The sequence below is a fragment of the Gracilinanus agilis genome, chromosome 1 (genome assembly GCF_016433145.1).
Source record: "Gracilinanus agilis isolate LMUSP501 chromosome 1, AgileGrace, whole genome shotgun sequence".
NCBI lineage: Eukaryota > Metazoa > Chordata > Mammalia > Didelphimorphia > Didelphidae > Gracilinanus > Gracilinanus agilis.
This window is the reverse complement of record NC_058130.1, coordinates 222,559,209-222,584,695: the sequence shown is the minus strand read 5'-3', so window position 1 is coordinate 222,584,695 and position 25,487 is coordinate 222,559,209. Positions and strand designations below refer to the sequence as shown.

Sequence of the window (25,487 nt, the reverse complement as noted above, 5' to 3'; positions counted from 1 at the left end):
AAGCCAAGTGTTATGTGGGGTGCCAGGACTCCTCTGATCCTGGCATTCAGACCACCTTCAGTCTCCAAAGGATTGCTCTCTAATAATCTCTTCATGGCACCTGTTTGCCCCTGCCCAGATTGTCTCTCACTATCTCCCTGCCACTCTTAATATAGAAATTTGACTTATAGATATGGAGCTAGAAGGAAATTCAGAGGCATTCTAGTTCAGTCCCCTCACTTAACAGAAAATGGAGATTAAGTGACTCTTCCAAATTCATTCAGATAATACATATCAGTCAATATTTGAATTCAAGTCCTAGGGGTCCGTATTCCTTCCAAAGTTACAAACTCCCTCCTAACCATCCCTCTATAAGCAGCCTTCCCCTAATATATATTTGAATATAATGAACATTTATTTTAAGATTTAAGGAATAGAACTAGGACCAGCCCCAGAACTCCCCTCCCATTAGCAAGACAATAGGACCATCTTCCTTCCTCTTCCAAAAAGAGACCAATTTCCATTCTCCACCAGGAAATTCACAACAGCAATATGGTGAGTCCCAGAAACATAGACTGAGTCAGACTTTGAATGGAGACACTATCTTCATCTTTTTCCAGCCCACTTCTGGGTGAAATGGGCTCCATGTGACTATGTGAAATGGGTTCCTTGTGGCTCAAAGTAATGATAATTAATAATAATAATTAACTATTGTACTTACTATGTGCCAAGTCAGTCAAAGAGTCATAGCTTCCACATTCTGCTTGGCACAACAACACTTTGGCAATTATTCTACAGTTTGGCTGGTGGACTCTGAACTGCTGTCTAATCTTCTGGATCCCTCATATTAAATGTCTAACTCAAGTAATGTAAGGACTTTTGTAGCCTCTACAAACCAGTAATGAAAGATATCTATGGAAGCTCCAAAAGACCTTAAGAGGAAAACTGAATCACCCAATCAGAAGACCAGCAATAATGACCTAAAGTACTTTCTCCTGACCTCATGGAGTCTGAATATCAACTATCCTCCAATTTTCTAGTAGAGTTTTCCTCACCCTTACCTACCTTCCCAATTCTCTGCCCCCAACTAGCATGATTTAGAACCAGTCTCTAGATCTAGGCTTTCCTATCCCTTTATCCAATGCCTAGTCCTGCTAGATGCCAATAAAGGACCCTACAATAAATAATCCATCAGACTTATCAGTTGGGGGAAAAGTGCTCCATTTCCTCTGGGGTCTGAGGAAGATGCTCAATTTCATCAAGAAGCCCAACGAACCTATTTACATCATTCCCTCTGGCTACCCTTCATTTGGTGAGTATCTCCCCTCAACAAAATTAGCTTACTTAACTATCTTATTGTGACTTTCATACTTCCTTGTAATGGACTATTGGTATTCTGTACCTTCCCACATTTGTGCTGACAGGCACTCCTATAATTCAAGAGGTCAGAGTTCTATCGATCCAGCCCTGAGATGAATGATTCAGTGCTCCTTTAGCACTGTAAGTCGGCATGGTCCTCTACCTTCTTAAAAATTTCTTTATAAGAGGTAGACAGGTGCTGAGTCCTGTTTATTAGATATTTCTTTGAATAGGTGGAAGTTAGTTCCAATCAATGCAAAAACCCCAGAAATATTGATTGGGTTGGGGTTACAGTGTCTATTAAATCTCAGAACATTCTTCTGAGAAGGCATCCATTGCCTTCACCAGGATTCCCAAGGGGTTCATGGCACAAAAATTGTAAAAGAGGCCTGCTCCAAGAAGAAGATTCAGCATGAAAAATCTCATCCTCCAACTGCCCCCCGGAGTACTTGGATCTATCCTATGTATTTCATAAATTCCATAGTCATTGATGATTACTCACTATAATAGATCCTCCAAAACACATGTCTTCTGACTGGCCCCATAGTTTTCAATTAGTTATTGTTTCCATATTCCTTTGATTAAATTCAAACAATTAGGGGAGAAGACACCTCTTTTTCTGATTTCAGAGAATTACACCTATTAGCTCTTCCACTCCCAACTCAGAAAGTTCCTAATCTTTCTTCCAATTAGAAATCAGATTATTAATTTGGTGCCCTGGTTAATTGTTTTCTTTTAATTAATTGATTTTATTCGATTAATTGTTTTTAAATCATAAAAGTCTGTCTCCCCCTATATTCAAGGTCTGATGCCAAAGCTGAGGAAAGCCTGGACCCAATATGTTATACAATTGATATGTATTGCTTAATAAGTTGGTATGTTTGGAAGCTCAAACTTCTGTTTCTTCAATCATTTCATCTTTCACCTGCCACAAATTCATTATTGAGAAAAGCAAGACTCACCTTCAGTTCACACGGTTACTCCTGCACAAGGAGTAACTCCTACATAAGTCCAAGTGCAAAAGAATTAAGAAAGGTTGGAAGTGAGGGACAGAAATTAGTGCCTTTGGGGTCTGGAATAGCCCCTGTCCCTAACTCCATTCCCATATTCTGATACTGATCTGAAGGATTTAAACTTCAGGAAAACTAATGATGGATTCTCTTCACAAAGATACTCAGCTTGTAGATGTTTATCTTGTCCGTATTTGAAACAAAGTATTGCCTCATATCTTCTGCTGTGTTCTTTTCCTGAGGTTTCAGAAGTATGCAGCTTTAATCCAAACTCTTAGTCTCTCTAGGACTGGGGTTCTTAACCTGGGATCCAACAGTTCCCTAAAGAGTCTATGGATAGATTTGAAAGGATTCATGAACTTGGAGAGAGAAAAAATAAGTTACATCTTTATCTCAATACAATTGCTTTCCTTTATAATTCTTTTTTTAACCCTTACCTTCTGTCTTAAAATCAATTCTGGGTATTGGTTCCGAGACTGAAGAGAGGTAAGAGATAGGCAATTGGAGTTAAGTGACTTGTCCACAGTCACATAGCCCCCAAATCAGATTCAAACCCAGGACCTCCCACCTCTAGGCTTGGCTCTCAGTCCACTAAGCCACCTAGCTGTCCCTTCCTTTATATTCTATTTATTTTTATTAGATAGCTAAATTGGCCCCAGCCTCCAGGACATACATATACTAACACTTAATTGACCTGGAGACTTGGTGTCTCCTCATCCCGACAGCTTTTACACTGCAGCACAATCAGAGTTAAGTTTCCTGGCTTCCAGACTTTCATTTCTCATTCTTAATTAGGCAATTTAGAGAAACCCCTCATTTCAGTGGTCTAGACTATCTCACTGCCCTACCTCATTAGGGACAGATCAATTTCTTTCTTAGTGCCTTGTCAGTTCTTTTGATAAAAATTTTATATAAGATTGAACCTTGGGTGGCTTTGGACCTGGAATCAGAGTGAGCATCCTGCTTCACATCTGAGCCACTAGCATACCCACAAAGCTAGAGACAATGGAGGCTACACGCCCATGCTATTCCCTGTTGGCATCAGTTCTCCTCCCATAATTGCCATTCCTCCATGGCAATGCTACTCTTTTGGAACAATTCTCTTCTCTTTTGCCCTGAAACTTTATTTTATGAATTTAAAAATATTTTTTCTGAGGGAGGGTCTATTGCCTTCACCAGGCTTCCCAAAGTTCATGACACAAAAGTTCCCAGGAAGAATGATCCAACATGAAAGTCTTCTCCCCCCAACCCCTCTAGAATACTTTGGTCCATCCTATGTATTTCATATATTCTACAGTCACTGATGATTGCTCACTATGCTAGTCTCTCTGACCTTAGAGAAAAGCTGAAGAGCTTCTCTCCCTACTCATGAGTCAGTTCAGAATTTTATATAGCTATGAGTACCACAAAATTCCTGAACATTCAAGCATTAAAATCTAAGTATAGGGGCAGCTGGGTAGCTCAGTGGAGTGAGAGTCAGGCCTAGAGACAGGAGGTCCTAGGTTCAAACCCGGCCTCAGCCACTTCCCAGCTGTGTGACCCTGGGCAAGTCACTTGACCCCCATTGCCCACCCTTACCAACCTTCCACCTATGAGACAATACACCGAAGTACAAGGATTAAAAAAAAATCTAAGTATGTTAGATATTCAAAGTGTATAGACTATCTAAGGTAGGTTTCTCTAGAAATCGATTACTAGCTAACACATATAACATTCCAAGGTTTGTAAAACATTTTACAAATGGGGCAGCTAGATGGTGCAATGGATATAGCACTGAGCCTGGAGTCAGGAAAGCCTGAGTTCAAATCCAGCCTCAGACACTTACTAGCTAAAGCAAATCATTATCCTGTTTGACTCAATTTCATCATCTGTAAAATGAAGTGGAGAAGGAAATGGACTTTGGCAACGTAACTTTGCCAAGAAAACACTAAAAAGAGTCACAACCAAATAGATAAAAACACTTTTACATAGTATTGCATTGGATCCTCACAACAACCCTGCTGGGTAGATGTTATTGTTATTGTTAACTCTGTTCATGGATGAGAAAATAGAAGCTAAAAGATAATAAATGACTTGCCCAGGATCACATAGCCAGGAAATGTCTGAGGTAGAATTTGAATTCAGGTCTTCTTCACTCCAAATCCAGAACTGTAGTCACCCTACTCCCTATCTGCTTCTGTATCATATCTGTGACATATTCTAACCAAAGTATCAAAGGTTCCTTTGTCAGGCATATGGATAGGATAACCTCTTGAAAATAAGTGCTAATTGTCAAGAGTTGGTTTCACTGAACTGCTTGAATGTCAACAGCCTGCCCCATAAGTCAGCCAAAAAAAAGATAGAATCTCCTTCTTCAGCATCTTATATATTCCACAGTCCATCCTATCTTCTTTACGATGGACTTCATGTATATGTTATTTTTAACCAAAAGTAAAGGATTTCATAACTAATTTACAAGTACAACCTCTCCTTCCCTTTCCAGGAATTTCTAGGGCGACTTGGAAAGGCTCCAACATTTCAGTCAGAACACAAAAATAATCATTCTTTCTTTCTGAACTTTGCATTCCTAAAAGAGCCTCCAGAATTGAGCAAAAAGTCTTTCAAGAGTGTCTTCATCACAGTCCATAGGGAATTCTAAAATCAACAATCCCTGGTGAGACTCCATACCTATCATTGTGCATTAGACCCCTAATAATCAAGAAACCAAGGGAATCATTTGCTTCAGAACCTAGTTTTTTAATTCTCTCTATGCTTGAGCCTGTCTGTTCTAAAAGACAGGAGACAGAATCATAAATTAAAGGCTAGAAGAGAGCTTAGATGCCACTGAGTCCAATATTCTTCTTATATAGATGACAAAATTAAGGCTGAGAGGCTATGTGACTTGCTCATAGTTACATGGCAAGGTTCGAATATAGGTCTTCTTAACTTCAAGTCCAGAATTAATCCATTATACCATGCTGACTCCTTCAAAAGGCACATATATCAGAAGTAAAATATGAACCGTGCCTCCAGAGAAGCCTGTGGCTGGCTCTGACTGGGATGCTACTATGCACTAGTGCTTCTATGAAAATAGTCTACTATTTTTTACTACAACAAAAACAAAAGAAGAAAAACATACTAAGAAACAATGAAGACTACAATGCAGCCTAGAACTGAGCCCTATCCTCTAAAAATCAGTGAATTCTAGCCCCCAAAAATCCTAAATCCAATCCAAGATAAGCCCCTTCCATAACTGAGAGAACATCTTCATTGGTGAGGGGATGATAGAGCCATTGGCACAGGACCTAAAAATCCCCCAAACTCCCTTCAGGATACTGGAGGGCCCTGAGGGAGGAGTAAGATGTTCCCAAACCTTATCGTCAGGCAGTGGGGGTCAGGGTAGTCAGTATTACATAATACAATTGTTTTCCTTTGTAATACTATTTTATGCATTTGAAAACAACAAATCAGTCCATCAAGTACAAGCAAATCAACATTGCTCAAGCTTTCAATGAAAAAAAAATTATAGCTGGAAGACATCTTAGAAAGCATCTTGTCTAGTCTACTCATTTTTATGTAGGAGAAACTGAGGTCAACATATCAAATCATTTAACTGAAGTAATACAGACAACAAGTAGAAGAGTTGAGATTTGAACCTAAATCCTCTGATTCCAAATGATCTCTTCATTAAAAAGAAAAGGACTGATTATCCTTCTCTATCTGACTTTGGCACAGTGGAAAGAGCCTGAGGCTTGGAGTTAGTTTCCTCATCTTTTAAATGAATAAAATAATGTTTTCCCAGTCTACTTTACATGGCTAATGTCAATCATGGTTCAGTGATATAAGGGATGTGAAAATGCTTTGGAAAGGTCAAATTTCTGTACAAATATAAGGAATCATCATTCTTCCTCTGCCTTGCCCCAGCCAGAGCTGCTAGCCCATCTACTTGCTTTCTTTCCTATCTTTATTGGTTTTTTGCCACTTCTCTGATTCTTGCTGGGTGACCCCATCTCCACCTCTCCATCCTCATACATCATCTTTATAGAACAGGGGAAGGTAAGGACCATAGAAGTCAGACAGGGTACAGAAAGTGCAAGAAAGAGTCTATTTCAAATACTGGTCCAACTTACACATCATGAAAAAGAGAGCACAGTAAACAATGTCTGTAAACATCGATAATGCAAAAAACCATGATCATTTAGGTGACAGCTCAATGTAATGAAAGATTTACAAATAAATAAAACTATCAAAAACTGGGGTAAAAAAAGGAAATTTTAAAAATTTAAATTAAAATTTAAAAAGGATGAGCTGCCTTTGAAGGTGATGGATTCCTTTTCATAAGAGCAAAAGCTGATTACTAATCTCCACCTCATGTGCTTTCTGCCCCCAATTAGAATCTGAGATCCTTGAGAATGGAGATTGTCACACTCTTCTATTTGTAATCCTAACACTTAACACCAAGTTTGACCTATAATACGCACATCATGAAATAATTTTTCATTCATTCATATATGGCATATATAAGGAGCATTAGTTCAAAAGCACATAGATGACCAGCATTGAGTAATAGAGGGCCAATTATAATAATAGTAAACATTTACATAGCACTTACTATGTGCCAAGCACTGCACTATGTGCTTTACAATGATCATCTCATCTGATCCTCACAACAACCCTGGGAGTTAGGTGCTATTTTACAGATCCTCATTTTACAGATGAGGAAACCGAGGGAAACACAGATTAAGTGACATATCTAAGATCACACAGTAAGCAAGTATCTGAAGTTGGACTTAAATTCAGGTATTTTTGACTCATGTCCCAGGGTTCTATCCACTGTGCCACCTATCTGGATCGTGTCCAGAGGAGAGTAACAAGAATGGATTCAATGCTAGATGTGTTCTGTTGGAAGAAGGAAGGAATATGTAGCCTGGAATGTGAATACCAGGAAGAAAAAGGATATAATAACTATCTTTGAGTACTTACTTGAACATGAACAGAACCAAATATTGTGAGTGGTTAAGTGTGTGATTTTGTAGCATGGATTTTCTTAAAGAAGTGGTCACCTTTAAAATTATAAGCAAATGAACAGAGATCCAATGAAACTGGAGATCTTAACAGCACATAATTTATAAATTAAAGAGATCTTAGAAAGCATCTAGTCCAACCCATTTATTTTACAAAAGAGAAAATTGAGGTCCAGGTACATTAAGGAATTTAATCAAAATAATATAAGCAATAAAGAGAAAGACTAGGGCAGCCTGGAGGCACGATGGATAGAATGCCAGACCTGGAATCAGAAGGACCTAACCTCAAACATCTCCTAGTGGTATGGCCCTGGGTAAGTTTCTTATTTGTCTAGCCATTGTCCTTTTTGTCTCTGTCTTAGGACAGAGGGGAGGAAAAGAGAGAGAGAATGAAAAAAGAGAAAAGAATGGTTAAATTGGTGCTCTTAAGTAGTTATCAAGGGCTTCTACCTGTTGAGAGCATCTTTTAAGTGTTAATTCACAACTATTCACCCCAAGAGGCTTCTGAGTAAAAAGGTAAAGAAATGTTTTCAACAGAAAATGTTCTATCTAGGTTCTTAATCTGGAGTATGTGAACTAATTTTTTAAAATATATTTTGATATATATTTAACTCAGTATAACTAATTTCCTTTGTAATGCTTTTTATTTTATTCTGTGCTTCCAAAAGGCTCTTCTAAAAAGGGGTTCATAGGCTTCACTAGACTGCCAAAGGTATCCAGGACACCTTAGCCTAAACAGATTAAGACCATATAATCTAGACCTACCCCATGCCCACCAGCATTGAAGAGCTTTGAAAGCAAAGGGAAATGATAGCCCTGGCATCATAAAGCCATGTATGTATAGTTACTACTCCAGAATCTCCTACAGAATGTAGGGACATAGGAAAAGAATAGGAGCCAAGAACAAAAGTAAAGAATCTAAGATTAAAGGATTCTGTGAAGTTGAAATTTGATTTTCAGGCACAGAATTTAGACTCATAATCCTAGTCTCCTGGCAAATATGCCATTTCCCTGCATTAGTTAATTAACTATTGAAATGGTTAAGGATAGAGAACTGGCTAGAATGGAAAAAGTCCTGAGTTCCAATCCAATCTCATACAAAATGGCTGTTTGACCCTGGACAAGTCTCTTAACTTCTCAGTGTATTCAGCAATTCTCAGGGACTACAAATTGAAGCACATGTGTGAATCTATTTTGATAAAATACAGATGAAATCTCAGGTCTCATTTTTATAATAATTAATCAATTACATTTACATAATACTTTAAAGTTTATAAAATGAATTCTGGACACAACCCTGCGAGGTACTACCACCTCATTTTTACACACAATGAGCCTAAGATTCAGAGAAGATATATGCCCATGGCCTCAGAATTGGTCAATGGTAGAACCAAAATTTAGATCTAAAAGATCATCTAGTCCAACCCTCTTATTTTATAGAGAATCGAATTGATGCATAGATGGCAGAGGTCTCATCTGTAGAAAATGGGAGATCTAGGAATAGAAAGTCAGAATACCCTACCCTCACCCCCAAATTCCATAAGAAAGTCAAGGAGGCAAAAAGAGATTCCTTTTGCATTGTGGCTTAATGAAGATTTACTTGTCCAGGAGAAACAGGAACTTCCTTCCCTCCTAATGGTCTCATTAAGGTTCTAGAAGACACCAACTGATCTTCACTGGGAACAAGAATATCCATGACAGAATCATAAAATCTCAGAGCTAGAAGAGATTTTATTGCTCACCTAGTGAGAAGAGGAAATTGAATCCCAAAGAGGCAATGTAACTCATTTATGGTCAAAAACAACCTCCTGGCAGAGACAAGATGAAGATCTCAATGTCTTAACTCCCAGTTAAATAATCTTTTCACCATATGCTGCTACTTCTCTTACTTCCTTATGTGAATCTCAGCTGGATTAGCCTGGAGTATGAGGTACACTATTTCATATCTTCAGGTCAGTGTCCAAAAGTCCAATTCAAGGGCCAGGCTCTGTTGTATCTGAACTTAATCTCTTTCTGTAACCTATGTGTATATTTTCCCTTTGGGCAATGAACCCTGAATACTGACATTGAGGTCCCCCTCTAAAAGAAGACCTCTCTAATGGTTTTCTGGTGTAACACCTCTGTGTTCAGAATGTTCTATTCTCAAAAATCTTAAACATACTGAAATAAAGTAACAATTACAAATACAGATTGTTTATCAGTGGCTTTATCTGTTGTATTTTATTTTGGCAGCTCTCCTTGAGGATTCGTGTTAAAGAATGAATAAATATTTCCTAAACTCTCTCTATATGAAATTTATAAGGTAGATAGAGCTTAGAACTTGGAATTAAGAACACGCTTTCAAATTCAGTTTCTGATGCTTTGTAGTCATCAGCAATTAACAACCTCTCTGATATTCTTTTTCTCATAGCATTTTTTAAATCAAATTTTATCTCATTTTTTCCCGAATTACAGTAAAAACAGTTCCGGGATAAGATAGCCTCAGAGTAAAAACAAAGCTCTTCCTCTCCTCTCCACCGCCCAATATAAAGTGCCTCAAAAGGACAATAAGCAAGAACAGATGAGTGAAGGAGCTCCACTATAGGGCACAGCACTGAAGATAGGCAGAGTTTGGGCATTTCCACACTAAAAGAGGACAAAATTACTCCCACCAAAGAGTGAGCTCATCACCCCGCCCCCACTCCACCTACAGTGCCAGAGTCTGAGGAAATGTGTAGATTGGGCAGAGAGAGGCTGCTCACAGCAGATACTGTAGGGATTCAAAAATAGCCTCAGGGCAAAAACCTCTTTGGAGCTCAATACAAAGACTTTTCTACCCTCCTCACTCGGACTTCTGCAGGGCAATCTCTAGGTTCTAAGGGGCTGTCTGGGGACACCACAGACTTACCCTGAGAGAAGGAAGACTTGGGATTCCAGAAGGCTGAAGAAACACAGCAGACACTGGAGAGACTTAAAAAATAGCCTCAGGGCAAAAACCTCTCTGGAGCTCAATACAAAGATTGCCCACCTTCCTCATTCAGACTTATGACCAGGAAGGAACAAAGGAATAGCCACCAACAACCAAGAACTACAATCCACAACTATCAAAAAAAAAGGAACAAAGAAACAAAGAAAAAAGAAAAAACCTTGACCCTAGATAATTTTTATGCAAAAAAACTCCAGATCAGAGAGGAGATAGCAAAAGATGAAAAACAATTAAACACATCCAAACATTCCAAAAGAAATTAAAATTGGTCATAAACTTTTGAGCAGCTCAAATTTGAGATTATGAAACAAATTAGAAGGATAGAAGAAATTTGGCAGGAAAACTGGGAAAGAGTTCAAAAAGAAAATTACAGTTTAAAAGACAGAAACTCCCACTTGGAAAAAGAAGCCCAGAAATCAAATGAAATGATAAGCAAATTGGAGACTAGAATTGAACAGCTGGAAGCCATGAAAAGCAGAATAGACAAAACCAAAAAGGAAAATCAAAAGGTCGTAGCTAAAAACCAGTCTTAAAAAAAAAAACAGAATTGGCCAAGTAGAAGCTAATGATTTCACAAGACAGCAAGAATTAACAAAGCAAAGTCAAAAAAATGAATCAACAGAAGGAAACATGAATATCTCATTGAAAAAAACAACTGACCTGGAAAACCAGACTAGAAGAGACAATTTGAGAATCATATGTCTATCTGAAAACCTAGAAATAAGTAGAAATCTTGACATCATACTACAAGAAATGATCCAAGAAAACTTCCTTGATGTTCTTTAACAAAAGGGCAGAATAGACATTGAAAGAGTTCATCGATCACCCTCTACATTAAATACTCAAAAGACAACCCCCAGAAATTTAATTGCCAAAGAGTTTCCAAGCTAAGGAGAAAATATTACAAGAAGCCAGAAAGAGACAATTTAAATATCAAGGAGCACCAATGAGGATCACACAGGATCTGGCAGCCTCCACACTAAAGGACCACAAGATTTGGAATATGATATTCAGAAAGGCAAGAGAATTGAGTATACAACCAAGGATCACCTACCCATCAAAACTGACTATATACTTCCAGGAGAAAGTATGGGCATTTAACAAAATAGAAGAGGTCCAAGTATTTATAAAGAAACGACCAGAACTAAATGGAAAATTTGATGTCCAAATACAAAAATCAAGAGAAACATGAAAAGGTAAATAAGGGAGGGGAATTTTTTTCTTTTTTTAAGGGCTTCAATAAGGACAAATTGCTTATATTATTATATGGAAAAATATTATTTGTAACTATAAAAAATGTATTTACTATTATAGTAGTTAGAAGAATTATTCACAGGTAGAGATTAGGGTACTAAGTTTAAGATGATATATGAAAAAAGAAAAGAGGGAATAGAAGATGGCATCAAGAGAAACTTAAAGGAATAAGAAAAATAGGATAATCTATACCATATAAAGAGGAGCATGGGAGGGGGAGGGGAAGAATACTATTATAAGAAGGAGAAGAAGAGAGTGCTAATAGGTAATACTTAAACCTTACTCTCAATGGAATCAATTCTGAGAGGGAAGAGCATCTAGATACATTGGGGTATCAAAATCTATCTTACCCTACAGGAAAGTTGAGAGGGAAAAAACAAGGTGGATAGTGGGGTGGAGAGTAGAAAAAGGGAAGAAAAGAGAGGGGGAGGGAATTTAATAGGCCTTAAAGAAAAATAAGAGGGTAATAAGAAGGGAGGAGGTAGAAAGAGAAGTTAAATAAGGGTAGTGATTAGGGGGACTGATTAAAAGCAAAACACTAGTGTAGAAGGAAATAGTGAAAGAAGAAAGGGCAGGACTAGGAGAGAACATCAAAATGATGGGGAATACACAGGTGGTAATCATAACTCTGAATGTGAATGGCATGGACTCACCCATAAAACAGAAACAAATAGCAGAGTGCATTAGAAACCAAAATCCCACCATATGTTGTCTACAAGAAACACACATGAAGCAAGTAGACACACACAGGGTAAAGGTAAAAGGCTGGAGCAAAATCTATTGGGCATCAACTGAGAAAAAGAAGGCAGGAGCTGTAATTATGATATCTGACAAAGCCAAAGTAAAAATAGATCTAGTTAAAAGCGATAGGGAAGGTAATTACATCCTGATAAAAGCAGTATAGACAATGAGGAAATATCAGTACTCAACATGTATGCACCAAATGGCATAGCACCCATATTTTTAAAGGAGAAACTATTGGAGCTTAACGAGGAAATAGAGAGTTAAACTCTAGTAGTGGGAAACCTGAACCTTCCTCTATCAGATCTAGATAAATCAAACCAAAAAATAAACAAGAAAAAGGTAAGATATGTGAATGAAATCTTAGAAAAATTGTAGTTAATAGATATATGGAGAAAAATAAAAAGAGACAAAAAGAAATATACCTTCTTTTCAGCAGCACATGGTACATTCACAAAGATTGACCATGTACTAGGGCATAAAAACATGGGAAACAAATGCAAAAAAACAAAAATAATAAATGCAAACTTTTCAGATCATAATGAAATAAAAATAATAATTAGCAAGGGTACATGGAGAGGCAAATCAAAAATTAATTGGAGGGGGCAGCTGGGTAGCTCAGTGGACTGAGAATCAGACCTAGAAATGGGAGGTCCTAGGTTCAAATCTGGCCTCAGATACTTCCCAGTTGTGTGACCCTGGGCAAGTCACTTGACCCCCATTGCCTACCCTTACCACTCTTCCACCTAGTAGCCAATACACAGAAGTTAAGGGTTAAAAAAATTCATTGGAAATTAAATATAATTCTCCAAAATCAGTTAAAGAACAAATTATAGAAACAATTAATAATTTCATTGAAGAGAATGACAATGATGAGACATCATATCAAAATCTATGGGATGCACCCAAAGCAGTTCTCAGGGGGACATGTATATCCTTGAGTGCATATATATATATATATATATATATATATATGTATATATATATATATATATATGTATGTATATATATGTATATATATATATTTTTATGTTTTTTTATTAGACATTTATTAATATTTGTTTTTAATCTGTTTACATACTTTATGCCCCTACTTTCCCCTTCACCCCCCGCTCTCCCCCCACCCATGGCCAACGCACATTTCCACTGGTTGTAACATGTGCTTGAGTGCATATATTAACAAACTAGGGAGGGCAGAGGGCAATGAATTGGGTATGAAAATTAAAAAACTAGAAAGAGTACAAATTAAAAATCCCCAGATAAAAACTAAATTAGAAATCCAAATTACAGTAAAAACAGCTTCCAACATTTTTCAAATATTAAGTCTCAAATTCTTTCCCTCCCTCCCCACTTCCTTCCCACTCAATTGAGATGGTAAGTAATCTCATATAGATTATACATGTGCAATCATGTAGAACATTTTTCCATAATAATCCTGTTGTGGAAGAAAACTCAAATAGAAAAAAAAAATCAAGAAAGAAAGTTTAAAAAGTTTCCTTTGGGCTGGATTCAAACTCAGTTCTTTTTCTCTGGTCATAGATGGCATTTTTTATCATGAGTCCTTTGAGATAGTTTTGGATCATTGTTCATTGTATGGTGTTCGAGTCACTGTGTACACTGTTCTCCTGGTTCTGCTTATTCCACTCTGCTTCAGTTTGAGCAAGTCTTTTCAGGTTTTTCTGACTCTTCCTGCTTGTCATGTCTCACAGTAAAACAGTATTCCATTACAATCATATACTACAACTTACTCAGTCATTCCCCAATTGATGAGTATCTCCTCACTTTCCAAATCTCTACCCACCCCAAAGAAATGAGCTGATTTAAATATTTTTGTACACATAGGTCTTCCATTTTTGGTTTTTTATCTCTTTGAGATACAAACCTAGTGATGATATTGCTGGGTCCAAGGGTATATACCAGTGGTTCCCAAACTTTTTTCGCCTGTTGCCCCCTTTCCAGAAAAAATATTACTTAGCCCCCTGGAAATTAATTAATGTATTTTAACTTTTAATAGCAATTAATAAAAAAGATAAATGCACCTGTGGCCATCACCACCTCCCTGGATCGCTGCAGCACCCACCAGGGGGAGGTGGCACCCACTTTAGGAATCACTGATATATACTATTGCATAGCTGCTGGGGCAAAGGTCCAAATTGCTCTCCTGAATGTTTAAATAAGTTCACAACTCCCCCAATAGTGTGTTCATGACTCAATTTTCCTATATCTCCTCCAGTTATGTCATTTTCCTTTCCTGCCATAAAAACCAATCTGATAGGCATTGGGCGTGCCCCAGAATTTTTAAATTTGCATTTCTCTAATTAATCATGATTTAGAGCATTTTTATGACTACAGAGCGCTTTAATTATTTTGCCTGAGAACTACCTGTTCATATCTTTTAACCATTTATTAACTGGGGAATAACTTGTATTTATATATATTTAAATCATTTCTCTATGTATTTGAGAAATGAGACTTCTATTAGAGGCACTTGTAAAAATTTTTGCACCATGTTGATTACTATGTATTACTCTCCATCTGTTTTCCTCCCATTTAGTTTCTGACCTCCACTTCCCCCAATTTGTCTTCTTTTCTATCAGCTCCAGCTCCCATCTCTTATCCCCTTCCCCTCTTACTTTTCTATAGGGTAAGATATATTTCTATATCCAATTGGCTGTGTATTTTCTTGCCTCATTGAGCCAACTGTGATGAGAGTAAGGTTCACATGCTCTCCTCCTCACTTCTTCCATATTCCCCTTCACTATAAATATTCTTTCATGCCTTTTTAGGGGCAATAATCTACCCTATTCTATTTTTCCTTCCCACTCCTCCTAATGAATTCATCTTTTTCATGACTTAATTTTATTTTATTTTTTATACTATCCCAATATATTCATCTGACACCCTTGCCCTCTGTCTATGCATACACTTTCTAAGTGCCCTAATAATTACAAATTTAATTCTTTGGAATTAAAAGAATCATCATCCTAATGTAGGGATATATACAGTTTAACCTTATTGAATGTCTTTTGATTCTCTTTCCTGTTTACTTTTTTTTTCAAACACTCACCTTCTGTCTTAGAATTAATACTGTGTATTGGCTCCAAGGCAGAAGAGTGGTAAGGGCTAGGCAATGGAGGTTAAGTGACTTGCCCAGGTTCACACAGCTAGGAAGTTCCTAAGGCCAGATTTCTCTTGAATCTTGTATTTGAGTGTCAAATTTTCCATTCCACTATGGTCTTTTTATCAGGAATGTTTGAAAGTCCTCTATTTCATTGAATATTCATTTTTTACCCTGAAGTATTATGCTCAGTTTTGCTGGGGAAAGTAATTCTTGGTTGAAGTCCTAACTCCTTTGCCCTCTAGAATATCATATTCCAGGCCCTCTGACACTTTAATGTAGAAGCTACTAACTTTTGTATTATCCTGACTGTGACTTCAAGATATTTTAATTTTTTCTTTTGGGGTGCTTGTAATATTGTCTCCTTGAACTGGAAGTTCTGGAATTTGGCTATAATATTCCTGAGAATTTTCCTTTTGGAATCTCTTTCAGGTAATAATCAGTGGCTTATTTCAATTTTTCTTTTGTTCTCTAGTTCTAGAATATCAGGGCAGTTTTCCTTGATAATGTCTTGAAAAATTAGATCTCAATTTTTTTTTATCATGGCTTTCAAGTAGTCCAGTAATTCTTAGATAATCTCTTCTGGATTTATTTTCCAGGTAAGTTGTTTTTCCTGTGAGATATTTCATATTTTCTTCTATTTTTTCCTTCTTTTGACTTTTTAAAAATTGTTTCATGTCTCATGGAGTCATTAGCTTCTACTTGCCCAATTTTAATTTTTAAGAGATGATTTCATTTTTTATTTTTATTTTTTCTGGGTTATACATGCATTATCACATGAAATATATTTCCATATTATTATTTTTTGTAAATGAATAATCTTATAAAACCAAAACCTCAAAACATATCCCTAAATAAATAAGTAATAAATCATATGTTTTCATCTGCATTTCTATTCCAACAGTTCTTTCTCTGGAGTGGGATAGCATTCTTCTTCATAAGTCCCCTGAATTGTCCTGAATCATTATATTGCTATTAGTAGCAAAATCTATCACATTTGTTCATTCCACAATATTGCAGTTATTCTATATAATCATCTCCTGGTTCTGCTTATTTCACTCTGCATCAGTTCACATAGGTCTTTCCAGCTCTTTCTGAAATCATCCTGTTCATCATTCCTTATAGCACAATGGTATTCCATCACCATCATATACCACAATTTGTTCAACCATTCCTCAGTTGAGAGAGATCCTTTTAGTTTTCAGTTCTTTGCCACCACAGAAAGAACAGCTATAAATATTTTTGAACAAGCAGGTCCTTTCTCATTTTTTATCTCTTTTGGATACTGGATCAAAAGGTAAGCATTCTTTTATAGCCCTATGGACATAATTCCATTTTTCCCTCCAGAATGGTTGGATCATTTCACAACTCTACCAGCAAAACATGTGTCCCAATTTTGACACATTCCCTTCAACATTTATCATTTTCCTTTACTGTCAAGGCATGACTTTCTTGAGTAAGCTTTTGTATCTCCTTTTCTAATTTGTAAAGAGTTCTTTTCTTCAGTGAATTTTTGTACCTCTTTTTCTATAGGGCCAATTCTGTCTTTCAAGAAGTTTTTCTCTTTAGTGCATCTTTGAATATCTATTTCCATTTGGCCAATTCTGCTTTTTAGAAAGTTCTTCTCTTCATTGGATTTTTGTGCCTCTTTTAACAAATGGCCCATTCTGTTTTTGAAAGTATTAAAATTTCTTCAGTATTTTTGTGCCTCCTTTACTAAGTTGTTGATTCTTTTTTCATGATTTTCTTGTACCATCCTCATTTCTTTTCCCAATTTTTCTCCTGCCTCTAATTTGATTTCTTAAATTCTTTTTGAGCTCCTCCACTAATTCTTTTGGGGCTTGAAAGCAATTCATTTTTTTCTTGGAGGCTTTACATGCAGCAGTATTGATTTTGTTGTTATCTTCTGAGCTTGAGTCTTCCCTGTCACCAAAATAACTTTCTATGTTGAGTTTATTTTTTTTGTTCTTTGTTCATTTTCTTACCTTTTTCATTTTCTTTTAGTTTAAAAAACTGTTAAACTTATGGACTATAACTGAGGTAAAGGGAGTGTTGTTTCATGCTTCAGGAAGCTCTTGTGCAGCTGCCTTCAGCACTGGCTCCAGAGATCTATCTGCTTTCAGCTTCCTAGGTGGTATGGTGAAAGGAGAGGTATATTTAATAATCTCCCTGCCTGTGCTCTGGTCTGTGAGTAAACACAAGCCACTCTTTTATCCTTGGAGCTATGACCAGGCCACTACTCCCCTGTGGCCAAAAGTGGTTGTGTCTGCTAGTGCTCCTTCTCATCCTGAGATGGCACCCCTGGACCTCAAGCTGGTTCTGCACAAGGGTAATGTGACAAAAGTCTGGTACCCAGATCCAGAAAAGGGACTATAATCTTTTTATGAGCAGTCATATGACCCAGCTTGCCTTTGTTGCTGCTTCAGCTGCACCCAAGGCTTGTTGCCTTGTTCCACTTCTTCCCCAGTGCAATAGATCCTTCATGTCAGCTTTCTAAGTTGTTTTGGGCTGAAAATTTTCTTCACCTTGTCTTTTTTGTGGGTTATGCTGCTTCAGAATTTATTTTGAGGGCTTTATAGCATTGTTGTTAGGGAAAAATGAAATAATGTAAAGTCCTTTGCAAACCTAAAAACACTCTACAAATCTCAACTATTGTTATTGACAACATTGCTCTTTGATAACATTAGAAATCAATTAACATAATCATATTAAAACAAAAAATTGTCCAAAATCTGATTATTTTATTTCCAAGAAAAGCAAAATATTGTTTATAATTTTTAAGTCTACAAAATATAGACATAGAGATCTCTTTTTCTTATATGACAAAAAGAATTAGAAACCAAAAGCTATAGTTACATGTAATGGGGAAATACTAGAAGTTTTCCCAGTAAATACAGGAATAAAGTAAGATTTACTTTCTCTCATATTATTTGATATAGTTTCAGAAATATTAGCAACAACAATAAGATCTGAGAAAGAAATTAAGGGCATAAAGATAGGCTAAGAGAAAACAAAACTGTCCCAAAGGAAAGAAGGAAAAAGGTAGGAATGAAAGAAGAATAATACTCTCAGACCTCAATCTATATTATAAAGCAGCAGTCACATTTATTTGAAACTGTTTCTTAAAAAAATAGAAAAGCAGATAAATGGAAGTGACTAAGCAAAGAAGAATCCAAAATAAATTAATTCAACAACTGAATGTTCAATAAGCTCTAAAACACATGCAAAAACATTCCTATTTGATAAGAACTTCTGGCTAAACTGGAAACCAGTCTAGAAACATTAGGCTTAGACTAATATCAAATTTCTTCAAACAATAAATTGCAACATTATGTGACCTGAATAAAAAAAATATTAAAAATTAGAAGAAAAGAGTATCACATACCTTCCACAACTATGAGTAAGGGATAAATTCTTACTCAAATGATGAACAGAGGCAATTATAAAAGTTAAAACATAATATTTATTACATGAAATTGAAAAGGTTTTGCACAAAAAATATTAATTTACCTAGTATAAGAAAGGGAAAGTTGACTGGGAAAAAATTCTTTGTATCAAGTGTTTATAAAAGTTATATAATTAACAGGAATATATAAGAACAAAAGCCACTTCCTTATAAAGAAGCAGTCAAAGTATATGAGCAAATAGTTCTCAAAAGAATTGCAAACTATTATCAACTGTATTAAAGAATGACATAATTCATTAATAATAAGAAATAGTATTGAAAGGGCTGTGGAAAGATAGGCATTCTAATGCATTATTGGTAGAACTGTGAATTGGCACAACCATTCAGGAAAACATTTGGAAATTATGCAAATTAAATGACTAAATTAACCATACCCTTTGACCTACAGTTTTCACTGTAAGGGAGATATCCTCAGGAGATCATGGGCATAAAGAAAAACTCATATACGCCAAAATATTCATGACACAAATTTTGGTAATAACAAAGAAATCGAAATAAAAATTAGTATTCATTGATTGAGGAATTGTTAAATAAATTGTGGCACATGAATATAGCAGAATATTGTTGTGTTGAAATGAATAGGAATGAAGAAAAAACATGTATTAAGTGCTTACTATGTGCAAAGTACTGTGCTAAGTAGTGGAGATATAAACAAAAAGCAAGATAATGCTCAAGGTGTTTACTTTCTAATATACTAGAGAGGCAACATATATAGGAGATTACATCTACAAATCAGACTTAACAGGGAAAGGTGGCATTTCAGTGAATAACTATGATATAAGAACAAGTGAAATAAAAGCAGAGTTCCGGTAAGTCCAACAACAGTGTTACAAGAAATTTGAGAATGGAAAAAAGAGAAAGATTATTTTACTAGGGGAGAGGTGGTCAGGAATGACAACTGGGTTAATGTTTTTTGAGCTGGACTGCAATGAAGGTTGGAAGAAGGACATGGGGCAGCATAGAGACTGCTGAATTTGAATTAAAGGGCCTAAATTTAAACCCCAATTCTGCCATTTAGTGTCAGTGGGAAGGAAGCCATCTACCGACTCCACTAAAGTTCCTCCTGGGTAGGACCTCTGAAAAGGGGACTAGGTACAGAGTGAATATGGGTGAAGGGTTAAAGTTAATGGAAGGGAAGACAAAGAGAGAGAACAGAGACAGAGACGCATAGAGTTCCAGTATAGCATAAGCCTGACAGTGAGTTAGTTTTGGTGATAAAGAGCTTCCTCTTAGCCTGACATACTGATTTTTATTGAGGTTATAAGAAGAGGGAGAAGGGAAAGTGATAATCAAAGGGGTGGTCTGACAGATAAATTAACATTTTGAAGTAATCCTCACAAGATATAAGCCTGGATCCTAATACAATAGATGTAGCTAACACCCACATCAGGAATTCATTTGACCTAAGGCATATTAAACTCACCTGCTAAATGATTGTTATTGGCAATTCAAAGAGACTAAGATAGCTAGTCAGTCTTCTGGAGTGTAGCCTTGGGGATGGGTTGAAATATTATAAGGTTATAGTCTTAATTTGAACTCAAGGGCCAAGAAATTAGTCTGGTGAAATGAGCACATTGGTCATAAGTGTGGTTTTTGAGCACATATATAATATTTTCAAGATTGGTATATGCCTGGACTGGTACAGGGACTTTGGTCATATCATACATCTATTTCTTCTACAAGGGGTGAAAAAGTGCTTCTGTCAACAAAAGTTGTGTCAGCAAATTTGGCAACCACTGGAAATTCCTCAGCCACCAGGAATCTGTTGTAGTTGAATTAGTTCTTGAAAACTAATTCTTAAATTTTCAATATAAGCCTTCACCCCCCCAAAAAAAAATCAACAGATGCTACTAGTCAGGAATTGATTGATTATTCATTGCCTAGATTTAAGAAAGTAAGTAAAATTAAAAGGATATCATAAGTACCATTTTTAGTAGGGAGAGCCAATTGTTAACATTGACAAGTACAATACCATCCAAACTATCATATTGTCTCTCAACTACACAGGATGTGAAGAAAGAGTCATTTTTTTTAATAGAACAAGTTTTTTGAAACCAGGTCCTTGAATGCAAGCAATTTCTACTCCTCTCCCCACTCCCACATCCCAAGTTAGGACATATCCTAACTTGGGATTTATAACTTCAAAGTTATTCACCCACTTTTGATGTCTTCCTTACACTCTACTCTTACCTGTGGCTCCAAGAGGCTGACAAACCTGACAAACCATCTGGGTATATGGGTTAAACCAGGTTGAGGGTAATCATCAGGTCACAAACTCTTCAGCAAGTGAGTGGGATATCTACCCCAAGCATGTGAAGACTTCCTGGTGGAATGGATAGACAAGAGTAATTTGTTCCATTTATTTTCCTCAAGTAAAAAAGTATTTTGAGAAGGCCAGTGCAGCTGTACAAAATGAAGTAGAAGCCTTGCATATAAAGTACCAGCATGTTTTAGACTCATTACTTGACCAATTCAGTGATAGATTTAATCAATTTAGAAGCCTAGAACAGACCATGAAAATAATAAAGTATCCTGATGTAGCAGTCTACAGGAGTTTGGAATTAAATGGTTTCTAATGGATGCAAACTGATGATTTGGAAATGCAACTTCAAGACAGCATCTGGGATCAGGTGTTTGTCAACTTGAGGTCAAAGCTTAAGAATCTGGAAAGGTGCCACTGGGAGAATCAAGAGGAGTGCCACTAAAAACAGGAAATTTAGAGTACCTAGAACCAATTACCAGACACTTTTAGTACCCTGAAAACTATAGCAATGGCTTTACTCACAATTTTTCCCTCTATGTACTTTTGTGAGACCTTACTCTCAGCATTAAATAACATCAGAACCAACAAAAGAAACAGATTGACAGATGAACTTATTTGGGCTTAAAGTGTACAAAATACCAACCTTCAGTTGAATATTTAACAGCTAAATGAATTTTCATTAGCCAGTGAAAATGAGCAACAAAAAAAAATCACTAATTGGCAGGTTAGTTAAAGAATTTCATCTCCTCCTCACTTATCTTAGTTCAAGGCACTCCACACAAGTTAAATAATATCAAGACCAACAAAAGAAACAGACTGACAGATGAACAAAGAAGTCACTAAGTAGGTAAATTAAATAATTAGGTTTTGTTTTATTAAATACAGTTATATATTACAATTATAAATTTTATTATTTAAACTATAAATATTGTGAAATTGTGGTTTTTTTTCTTGAAATGACACACTACCCAAGTTAGGAGCAGTTTTTTTATGAATTTTGACACACCAAACTCAAAAGGTTGCCCATCACTGCCCTAACTGATGGATATTCTCTCAATTTCCAGTTCTTTGGTACTACAAAAGTCCTTTCCCCCTATCTTTGATCTCTTTAGGATACAGACTTGGTAGTGGTATTATTGGGTCAGATGACATGCACAGTTTTATGGCCTTTTGGGCACAGTTCCAAATTGCTCTCCAGAAAGGTGGGATCTGTTCACAACTTTACCATCAATGTATTAGTATTTTAGTTTACCCACATTCATTCCAACATTTGTCATTTTCCTTTTTTTGTCATATTAGTCAATCTCATAGGTGTGAGTGGTATCTCTTCTTTTAATCTGAGTAATTTATGTTTTTAAATATCCATCATTTTGCTTAGAATGTCAGATTTATTGACATTTCTTTAGTTATGTTTTCTTTGACTTTTTGTACTTTAGCACTAGTTAACTAGTAATAGAAGAGTCAGTTCTCCTAACCCTTCCCCCATCTCTTCTTCCCAAATAAAAACGTAATCTGGCAAACATTTCCACAGAATCCTGCCAACTGATGGGCCCATATATTGTTAGGGCTTCCTTGCTCTGCTTAACTTACTAGAAGCCACCTAGACTCTTCTGTGATATTCTCAAGCACTGCACAAAGGTAAGTTTTGTTTCTTTAGGGTGTCTATAAGTGAGATAGCCAGATGAACAGTATCAGAATATTGGGAGCAGAGAATCAAACTAATACCAATGTCCCCACATCTTGCCCTAGTGTCAAGAAAGGCCATTAAATAGGGCAATTCTTGCATAGGATGAATGGAGAATAAATGAAATTGCTACAAGAAAAAAGTATGTGAATCAACACAAAGTTTATAAACTATAGGGTGAAACAGATTTGCTCTTATTTGTGGGTCTGCCTGTAGATTTAGAAGAGCTCTTAGAAGACATCTAGTCCAACCTCCCACCCCTAATATTACCTCTGAAGAAACTGAGGTCCAAGATCACATAGCCAGTGAGTGTCAGCAGTAGTTTGAAACAGGTCTTCCTGACTCGAAGTTTACAACTCAAACTACTAAGCCAGTCTATTTATCTCTTCCTTAGCCCCTCCACTAAATTGTTTCCTCTTTGCTATAGCCTTCTATAGCTGCTTCTGTGTACCAAAATCTGGTATGGACAACATCAAATAGTAAGGGAGTGATAGTAAATAAGAGGCATAGATTACTAACTTTTGGAGTATATCTTCATTTCAGATATAAACCTTGAAATGGTTGTTTGGATTGCTGGATCAAAGCATATGTACTTTTTTTATAGCCCTTCAGGCAAAGATCCAAATTGCTCTCCAGAATAATTAAATCAGTTCACAACTCCCCCACAGTGAATTAGTGTCTCAATTTTCCCATGTCCTTTCCAAGTTTTGTCATTTTCTGTCATAATAGCCAATCTGATAGGTGAGAGGCTGGGCTTCAGAGATTTTTTTAAATTTTCATTTCTCTCTTTAATAGAGATTTAGAGCATTTATTCACTGAATTATAGATAGCTTTGATTACTTTATCGAAACCTGCCTGTTCATATCCTTTAACCATTTATTAATTGGGGAATGACTTGTATTCTTATACATTTGACTCATTTTTCTATGTATTTGAGAAATATTAATTTTTTTCACCATTATGATTACTTTGTATTATCCTCCATCCTGTTTCCCCTTGTTCATCCTACTCTCTCTCCTCTCACCCTGTCCATCCTCAAAAGTGTTTTGCTTCTGACCACACCTTGCCCATTTTTCACTCCCTTCTATCACACACACTCTATTATCCCCTTCTCCTTCTACTTTCTTATAGAGTAAGATAGATTTCCATACCCAAATGTGTGTATGTTCTTTTGTCTTTGAACCAATTCCAACTAGAGTAAGGTTCAAACACTCCACATTTCCCCCATCTACTCCTCCACTGTAAAAACTCTTTCTTGCCTCTTTTGTGTTAGATAATTTATCCAATTCTACCTCTCCTTTAAATCTTCTCTCACTGTATTCCTCTCTCTCACCCCTTAGTTTTATTTTTTTAGATATCATCTAAAAAACCACCCTTACCCTCTATATATACTTCTTCAAAATGCCCTAATCATTATAAAGTTCTTAGGAGTTATAAGTATCATCTTCTGATGTAAGAGTAGAAATAATTTAACCTTATTGAATCCCTTATGATTTCTCTTTCATGTTTACTTTTTTTAAAACCCTTACCTTCCGTCTTGGAATCAATACTCTGTATGGTTCCAAGGCAGAAGAATGGTAAAGACTAGGCAATGGGGGTCAAGTGACTTGCCCATAGTCACACAGCTAGGAAGTGTCTGAGACCAGAGTTGAATCTAGGACCTCCCATCTCTAGGCCTGGCTCTCAATCTACTGAGCTACCTAGCTGCCCCCTCATGTTTACTTTTTTATGCTTCTCTTTGGTCTTCTTTTTGTGAGTCAAATTTTCTATTCAGCTTTCTGTCAGGAATTCTTGAAAGTGCTCTATTTCATTAAATATCCATTTTTTCCCCTAAAGAATTTTCCTCAATTTTGCCAGGTAGATAATTCTTGGTTGCAATCCTAACTCCTTTGATCTCTGGAATATCATATTCCAGGCTCTCTGAACCTTTAATGTAGATGATTTCATTTACACAACAATATTTAGCATCTTCGGATTGGAGGGCCTGGAAATCATAAGGGATTCAATAAGGTTAAATGTGATGGGATATTTAAAAAATAAAACTAAGGAATAAGAGAGGAATGCACTAGATCCATTTTCCAGGTCAGTTGTTTTTCCAGTGATATATTTCACATTGTCTTCTATTTTTTCATTCTTTTGACTTTATTTTTTGTTTCTTGACAATTTCTTCTGGAGTCATTAGGTTCAGTTCCCCCATCCTAATTTTTACAAAATTATTTTCTTCAGTGAGCTTTTGTGCTTCCTTTTCCATTTGGCCAATTCTACTTTTTTAGAAAAGTTTTTCTTTAACAGATTTTTGCATCTTGTGGCCTATCCTATATATTAAGGCATTTTCTTCAGTATCTTTCTGTGCCTCCTTTACCCAGCTGTTGATTCTTTTTTTCATAATTTTCCTGAATTACTCTCATTCCTTTACCAATTTTCCTTCTGTCTTTATTATCTGATTTCCTTCTGTCTTTATTATCTGATTATTAAAATCCTTTTTGTTTTCCTCCAGGTATTCTTTTTAGGCAGGAGACCTATTCACATTTTTCTTTGAGACTTTGGATACAGAAATATTGGTTTTGTTGTCTTCTTTTGAGTATGTATTTTGGAATTCCCTGTCACCAAAATAACTTTCTATGTTAAATTTATTTTTTTGTTGT

At 36.2% G+C, this 25,487-nt stretch overlaps 1 protein-coding gene and 1 long non-coding RNA gene across 2 annotated transcripts in view; both read left to right on the top strand.

Annotated features, from left to right (window-relative positions):
* The first annotated feature begins 833 nt into the window (after positions 1 to 833).
* On the top strand, positions 834 to 10,572 carry LOC123231209. The gene is made up of 2 exons (XR_006505101.1): positions 834 to 1,291; positions 9,806 to 10,572. It is a non-coding gene; the product is annotated as an uncharacterized LOC123231209 (long non-coding RNA).
* A 12,129-nt stretch (positions 10,573 to 22,701) lies between these two features.
* Positions 22,702 to 25,487, top strand: part of LOC123234404 (acyl-coenzyme A synthetase ACSM1, mitochondrial-like) — a 56,935-nt gene continuing 54,149 nt past the window's right edge. The window contains exon 1 of the mRNA XM_044660311.1: positions 22,702 to 22,796. The gene's annotated coding sequence lies outside the window, so the exon portion shown is untranslated. The remainder of the gene's footprint in view (positions 22,797 to 25,487) is intronic.